Source organism: Fringilla coelebs (genome assembly GCF_963513975.1).
Source record: "Fringilla coelebs genome assembly, chromosome: 1".
Classification (NCBI taxonomy): Eukaryota; Metazoa; Chordata; class Aves; order Passeriformes; family Fringillidae; genus Fringilla; species Fringilla coelebs.
In genome coordinates this window covers 132,918,412-132,926,891 of record NC_140028.1, presented here as the reverse complement: position 1 = coordinate 132,926,891, position 8,480 = coordinate 132,918,412, and positions in this window count along the sequence as shown.

The following is an 8,480-nucleotide window of genomic DNA, read 5'->3' as shown; positions in this document are numbered from 1 at the left end:
AATCTCCAGCAGTACACCACTATTGCATTTTACTGATTTGAATTCAGCACAGCTGTAGAAACTCCCTTCACATATCTATGTAATTGTCTTTAATTTCTGAAATTAATCTAGGCCCAGTGAGACACCCCATTAAAAATAGGAAGGGTAGATCATCCCTGACAGCTGCTTGGACATTCCTAGCTTGAAATGCTGCCGTCACTGAACAACTTTGATTTTCATATATAATCTCTTGGTGGTTTGTGCTCATACCACTTTTACAAGATGACAATTTGCCTGCCCTTAAGTGGCCATTCCAGATTTGATAGAACAAATTGCAAATGACAAGGAAGAAAAGACTCAAATGGGTGTCCTGCTCCACACACCAAGCACCCTCCTGTGCTCGGAAGAGAATCCCAAGTCCTGGGTGTGTAGTAACATTTGCATGCCTTTTAATTTACCGTGTATAAATCGAAGCTCAATAATATAATATAGGTGTTCAACTCATGAAGAAAGGAAACAAATTTTGTTACCAAAGACATTGCATTACACTACAAGTGAATTACATTTTATTCTCTGTATTAAGATTGGGAAGACCCTTAAGATTGAGACTCATTCAGTGGCAAAACAAAGACAGTATTGGGGATCTTGCAGCCAACACTTGCTGCCAACTGAAAGCAAGTATTTAACATTACTTCTGTTTTTGTTCAAAGTGAGGTGATATTACTGAGAATAAAAAAACTGAATTATTGCCAGAAGGAGTTTTTTTACAGTGATATCTCTGACCATGGCTCAATTAATTCAACTTTCCAATCTCTACATTATATCCAGCCAACTCTTAATGAAAGAGTTCTGTCTAGAAAAAAACAAACCTGAGAACAATTCTGCCAAAGTTTCTTAAATATAAAATGTACTTTAGACTTCATTAGATAGAAACATTTAACATTTTCATATGCTTGAGAAATGTTTCTTTAAATAATTTGAAGATTTATTAGTTAGTTAGTTAGTTAGTTAGTTAGTTAGTTAGTTAGTTAGTTAGTTAGTTAGTTAATTCTCTGTTCTCACTACAATAACAGAATGCTTGAAACTGTGTTGGAAATGTAGAGAACAATGCCCATGTACTAAATATGCTGGTATTGGATCTTTAAAAAGATGATCATAGCTCAGGGTTACCAGAAAGAAAGCAGAGGCACAAACTGTCTGCTTAAATGGAAAGAGTAGCTGAAATACCGCACCTGGCTGTTCAGCTCCATTTGATCTATAGGCAGTGTCCACTGCTGTCTATTATAAATGTCACCATGTCCATACTTGCTACAGAAGTTTTTGAAATTTTTTAAATCAATAGACATGAGTAGTTACTGGTGGTAGAAATGTGTCACTGTTATGTACAACTTGAGTGGGAAAAAAGAGGGCATGGTATTTCCATTTCTCAACACTTTTAAACTGAAAGATTGTCCTAAGAGCTATGCATATTAGGCAGTATTGCCATAATATTTTTATATTGCCATAAAACCAAATATAAGCTACATTTTAGAGTATTATTTTCCCACAATTTTTTTGCTGTGTAAAAATAAGTCTATGGTCTTGATGATTTTCTCAGTTGTCTCAGGGTCCTGCTATTTTACAGGTCAGCAGTAGTCTGCAACTGGAAGAACACTTCATTGTGGTATTCCTAAATTAGTGCAATGGCTTCAGTCTTCACGAATAACTTTATCCTCCCAAAAACTGCAGGATGAAGATAAAATATTCTATACTAATATCTTTTATGAATGTTCTTGCCTCCTAAAAATGTCTCTTATGTGTGAAGGGGTCTGTGTGGTTTGTTTGTTTACTCTTTGGTTTTTTGTTTCCGCCTGTATAGTTACTTAAAAACTAATTACAGCCTTGCCTACTGCGTAAGAAGTCAGTGGACTGTGGTGGTTTCAGATAGAAGAGTTCCTTGAGTTTATGGCAAATCTGTAGTAAACTTCCTTGATCATTAGCTTCAACTCTTAGCTGCAAATATTTGTGGGAAAGATAAAATGACTTCAGCTTCTGAAGTGAGCATTATACTTCAGAATATCTTTCTGAAGGCAGTGTTTAAACATGGTTCTCTTTTGTTCTGCTTCCTTCTGATCTGTGCAGGATGCCGACAGAGAGGGAACAATCATGACGCCTCCTGTAAATAATGTCAGGTTGTTGCTCTCTTTTCACTCTCCTGGCTCATTTGAAAACTTGCTGCCATCCTTGAGCTGCTAGACAGCACTAAATTGGAGGTAACTCAATCACCTTCCTCTGGTCTGTAAAGCATTCAGGGTTAGACTACGCAGAGGGCAGAAAGCCAGCAGAGAGCAATGGAACTAACGCTGTGTGCTGGGTGAAGATTGAGTGGCTTTAGCCATATGCCATGTGTAGTATGTAGGATGTATGTTTAGGGAAGTGAAAAAGAGACTGTGTTTCTGAGTCACTAACTCCTGGAAGGCTGCTGTGCTTGTGACTGGAACAAACTTGCTGTTTAGCCTTTGGTATTGAGAAGACACATGAGACGTGCCTCACTGATGAGAGGTACCATTTATATATCTGCTCTTGGTTTTCAGTTCTGGGCACACTATGTGCCTGCAATTTGCATGGTTCTACATGTTAAAAGAATTAACACCTTCTGCCAGTGTTTTAATGTAGTTTAATTCTGAGATGTCAAGAACTTCTCGGAAGAAATAACACCTTGGACTGATCTGATTCCATCTTGAGAGCACAAATGTTTCAAGGAGGAGAAGTAAATCTATTTAGGGTTTTGGGTGCCCTCCATAAATAGTTCTGACAGCTCATTCAGTCCAGTCTCCATCTTTCTGATGTCATCTTCTCCAGCATAATCCCTATCTTCTAATTTCTGCACTATGAAATCTCATTACACAAAATAAAATATGTATGAAAGAGAAATAGGAAGTATGTAGGTGAGCCAGCATATTGAAAATCTGGGACCTCTCCTTCCTTACTGCAGTCTTTTGTGACAATTGTGGAAAGAATATCAGACCCAACAATTTTGAGGAACAACAAAACTGTTGATCACCAACAATGGTCTAAGAGTTTCCTGACTGAAACTGTTTGAGGGGAGTCTGCTCAGGGATGTGTTGCTTGCTGGTGGTTGCTCAGAATTTCAGTCACAAGGCCTTTTTCCCAAGGCAGTCTTTTTTGCTTTAAGATGCTTTTGTGTGTACTCCACTTCAGAGGTGATGCTTAAACCTTCAAAGTATCTACTGCTAGTGCTAACATTTCTACCTTTCAAAGGCTTTAACCTTTCTGTGATTCAGTTATACTCCCATTACAGGCCCATAGCATCCCTCCAGTGATGATCTTTCTTCATTGTGTATTTCTTGTTTTCCTGAGACTGATGTATCTAAAAATAGTCACAGCCCAAGGAGAATTACCTAGTATTTCCTCTGGTTAAGAAGGTTATTACCCTGTATTTGGTGATTGTAAGCATGGAGCTTTTTTGATCAAGGCAAGCTTAGTTTCAAAGCTGTGAGATGTACAACAAATCTTAAGTTGGAGGAAGGGGTTAAATTACTTCATTATTTACTAGAACCTCTGAGACTCTAAGAGGTGCATATTGGAAGAGATAATGAGACATGTTTAAAGTCAGCTGCAGACAAGCTATTCTTCCACTGTGTCTCTCTGAGAAACCACAGGTAGAGAATTACTTGTCTGGTGATGATGGCCGCTGTCCCAAGCACTAACCAGTGTCATCCTCTACAGCTCCTCTTCTGTGAGAAGCTGAGAAATAATTACCATGGAATTACCTTGAGCTCTAAATAGCTGTTATTCTTTAGGTACACTACTTACCAAGAGGTTTCATCTGGAAATAATACCTCTTGAGAATGTGAGCAGGCAGGATGTGATAATTTACAAAAGCCCTTAAGAGATTGCAATTTGAAATGTCACAGCTGGGTAGGTTTGCAGTTCACAGTAGGTTTGGAGATACAGATCCTGGGGCCAGATCCTTTGCTGCCATGCCTCAGTGGAATCGTGCTGACTTACACAATTTTTAAGATGACTTTCAAAAGAGCTTTTCTAAGAATAGTTCGAAATTTGAATAGGTAGTACATGTGAAATGGTGATTTTTTCTTTTTTTAATTTAGAAGAATTTTAATTTATTGAACAAGTTTCTTTAATAAAACTGGAAACAGTAAGGGATTTTCTTCTGAAGCAGTTTTAGAATAAACATTTCTCTGAATATTCTAATAATGTGAAAATGCATTTTTGACAGAAAATTGCATTATTTTCCTAGAAAACTCTTGGCTAGCACAATATCCAAGTCCTGAGACTGGGGAGGGGGGTATAGGGGGGAGGGTGAAAGAAGATGAATTAAAAACCACATTGCCTCCCCAGCTGTGAGCAGCCAGTGGCTCCCACACAGAGAGAGCCAGGGAAGCAGAGAGTGGCCACAGGGGGACACTTGTAACAATGGTCATAAAATCTAGAAAAAAGACTTCCTGAGTCTTCTGCCTGCCAAACAAAACTAGGTAATGCTGCTGGAGGACAAGGGGGTGAAGGATTAATTAATCCCCAACTTGAGAAGAATACAGTCTCATTCAATGAGAGTTCAATGTACTAATTTTACCTCATTCTGTCACTGACCAACTAATCTATTTTTTCCGAATTAATCTGTTTCCTTCCTATAAAAAGCAATGTGATAGAAACCTCTTTTATCTTTTCATGAATCCGTTCTCTTTCCTGGTGCTTTTGACTTGGTATTTGGAGAACAGTGGCAGGAGCTTGAACAGGGAATCACCCAACTCCTTCCTGTGTTTTTACTGCAGATTTCTAAAGGAGTGTTTGGCTTGTTCTGTGCATCAGGAGATTAACCCTGATTTGCCTTAGCTCTGTACTGAGAAAATTCACGAGGGGGCATCTGAAACACCTACACAGCCACTTCCCTGAAACCTTTTGGTATCCCTGAAGTAGAGTTTCATTAGAATCCAGCTGAAGTAGAATTTCATTAGAATCCAGCTGAGTTTCAACTCTGCCAAGGATTTAGCTTCAGATGCTGGTAGCTTCCAATACTTTCTGATGCAGGGGTGGATCTTCAAAAGGAACCAACCACTGCCATGAATGTGAGTGGTTTCAGCTTTCAGTCTGGAGTGCAGATAGAGTTAAAATAATCCCTGTTCTACCAGATCACTCATCTCATTTTTGCCACTATGCCCTCTGGTAAGGATGATTGACTGGAAGAACCATATTTTGTTCTCAGAAGCTTAGAAAGAGGCTTAATGCTGTGACAGACAAGAAACTTCCTAAGAAAATGAAGGATGAAGGGACAACAAGAGCGGTTTAGAAAGTAGGACTGTGGGATTTAACAACAGTGCACAGTAAAAACAAGCTGGTTCCAAAGTATAAACGCTGATCTTGCATGTCTGAAGTAAACAGAGAAGGTTTCCATGTTTTCCAGATGTTTTTTTTCTGACGCTTAAAGTGGACAAGATGGTAATTTGGTGGGAATACATGCATTGCCAAGAAAGTGAAGTTCCTGTTTTACAGCAAATTATATATCGCCCTTTGTGTCTATAGCCCACATCATGTGTATTTCTCTTTTCTCTATCACTTTAAGTATTTCAAACTGTAGCTCTCTAGATCATTCTTGGAAAGCTGAAAGAAATCAGTGATTCCCTCATTTCATTGTACTTGGCCTTACTTGCTATAAGGCTATAGAAAATACAATTTTTCCTCTCTGTTATATGTGGGTCCCTTCTGATACTGAGAACATTATATTGTCTTCACAAAGGATTGATGCTGTTAATTGGACATGCAAGTAAAGGGGACACTAAAAGCAATTATAATAATATAGTATCTGCAGACACATGGCTTTTCTGACACAAAACAACAAAATGAGTTATTGCTCTAAGTGTCAATTAATGCTTTTAAGATGCTTTAATTGTACAGTATCTATTTCAGACTCATGAAATGTAGAGGTAATTTGGGCTAAAAGAAGATATGATTCACAGTCGATATGTAACTGTGACTTGACAAGGGGCTTAATAGCTGCCTGAGGCAGATCAGAATGTGTGATAATGAGAATCCAGCAGAAAAACACATCATGGAACTGAACTGCAGAGTTTCCCTGGATAAATGGTGTCAGAGCTGGTCACGCTCCTTCTACAAGGCAAAAAGGCAGAAGCAGTCAGTGACTGCTGCAACCTTGGACATCCATTTTTGAAATAAATACATGTATTCATTCATAGTCATATTAATATATAAATGTACATCCATTCATATACAAAAACTTTTTTTTGAATGCAGTTTGGTGAAATGCATTTCAGCATGACAGAGAAGTGAGATCATGATAAAGCCTTCAATTTACTGTGCTCTGTTGTCTATTCATGTCCCTTGCCAAGTCCTTTCCAGGAAGCTGTAAAAAGAAAATTATTTGCTGGCTTAGATTTGGACTTAACTCTGTTCCCTTCATTGTTACTGTACTCTTCTCTGCAGGGGATCCTTTTACATTTCCTTAATTGCAGAGAGAGATCATGGTGTTGGCAGTGGTTGTACTGAGAAATGAGTTTTTATGAAGTGCAGTCCACTTACTGCTCTGGAACTTCAGCACCTGCAAGCTGAATGATAGCATCCTGTCAAGTTGATGATGATGACTTTGTCACCAAGAGGACAGATTTATTTGCACCCATGCATTTTATAGCAAGATTGAGCTTTAAAAATGTTTTGTCGTGTTGCTTTATGATTACCTGTATTTTTCTGTTCGAGAATATTGCTACTTGGAAGTAAAACAAAGGGGAAGCTATTGGCTGGACATTAAGGTGAGATTTCCTCTCAAGTAACTTTCTATGCTGCAGATGTTTGCAGCCAGGGCAGGCACACAACCTTCCCTTTAGAATCAGGGGAGTGAAATGGGTGGTTCATTTCACCTTTTGTAAACATCAAATTTTCATTGAGATGAACCCTACTCCAGCCTCTTTGGCTATAAATACCATCCTGTAGCTGGCTCTGTGAACAGTATTCCTAGAGGCACACTGATAAAGGACTCCACATTGCTCATAGGCTGCCCCATCAGGAGGAGACTGGTTGTATCCCTGCTGCATATCAGCTTCCATTTGAGAAACTCCAAAACAGATCGCTCTCCAAAACTGATCACTTTCCAGGGTTGGTAAGTCCCATTTGGTGCAAATGAAGGAAAACATTGCAGACTATCTCTTAAGGAAAAAAATTCATCCTATTTTTCAGGATCTTATCCATGAGAAAATTCTGCACCTCTTAGAGGCTTCCTAATGAGTGACATGTACTTTCGGTTCATGCTTGCTCATGTCCTCTCTCCAACGGCTTTGCAATCCAGTTGTGAATTTCAGCCCCATGAAAAAGAGACAATAATATTTCAAAGACACTGTATTCCAAAATCTTTTTTAGATAATTTGTGCTTGAATAGAGAAGAAAAAGCCTAGTGAATGTTACCATAAAAGAAAGGCAGCACCATCATCTGATCATGGACTTGCTCCTGGCTAAATTGGGGTACACAGTCTGCCTGCCCTGCCAGCACCAGCAGGCTCTGGACAAACCACTGCACCCTGCTCTTTCTCTAGCTGGTACCTGGGAATGCAATAGAAAGCAAGGACTTCAGAAATTTAAGAGCAGAATCTTGGGTTGCTGAGAGAGAAAGGCATTAGGAAGCTGCTGGGTCTGTGATGAAATGCTGAGTAGATAAAAATCGATAGGAATCCAGGCTTAAATTGATTGTTCTGCACATGTCATTTCTAATCACTTGTAACATTGTAAATACTGTTCACTTCCAGAGGTCAAAGAAGGATCAGGAGAATTTGAGAGAATATAATGTACATACTCTTCAGAAACTGGAGCAAACAGCTGACTTGCCTTCACCTGCAGAATCACTTCCTGTAATCCTCCATTCCCTGCTATGAAATCCTCTTAGTATCCCTGTGAAACACAAATGTAAAGAAAATTGCACTGTGTCTGCACTTCTATTTAGCTAACAGAAAAGAGGTAATCTCTGCTGGCTGGGTATTGTCCAAATGCTATACTTAATGAGTCTACTTAAACACCTTAATGAAAAAAAAAAAGGTATGGAAAGGAAAGGCAGTTACTTCGAGCAATTTGTCCCAAAATAAGGGAAAGCTCGACAGTAGAAATTCTGCAAGCCACAAAACACAAATTCAATGTGGAAATGAATCCAGGCTGAAATATCTGTAAGAAAGGAAGAAAAACTGTGTTCCCTCACTTGTCAGGCTGGTTATAACCAACCCAAAAAACTGCTTAAAATCAGCATGTGCCCCTGATACTCTGTTGTGTCTTATGACTTAGACCTCCTCAGCCTTTGAGTTTATCTGGGGTATTCAGAGCATTTTGTGGGCCTTGGGATGTTCTGCCAGTGTTCCCTGCACTGCTCTGCTCAGTCCTGATTCTCTGGCCTGTCCTATTGACCAACTTCATGCTGCATTGAACACTGTGCCTAGAACATTTTTAATGGTAATGGTATGTTTTGCTGTTTTTTGTCCTTTGTTTGCTTC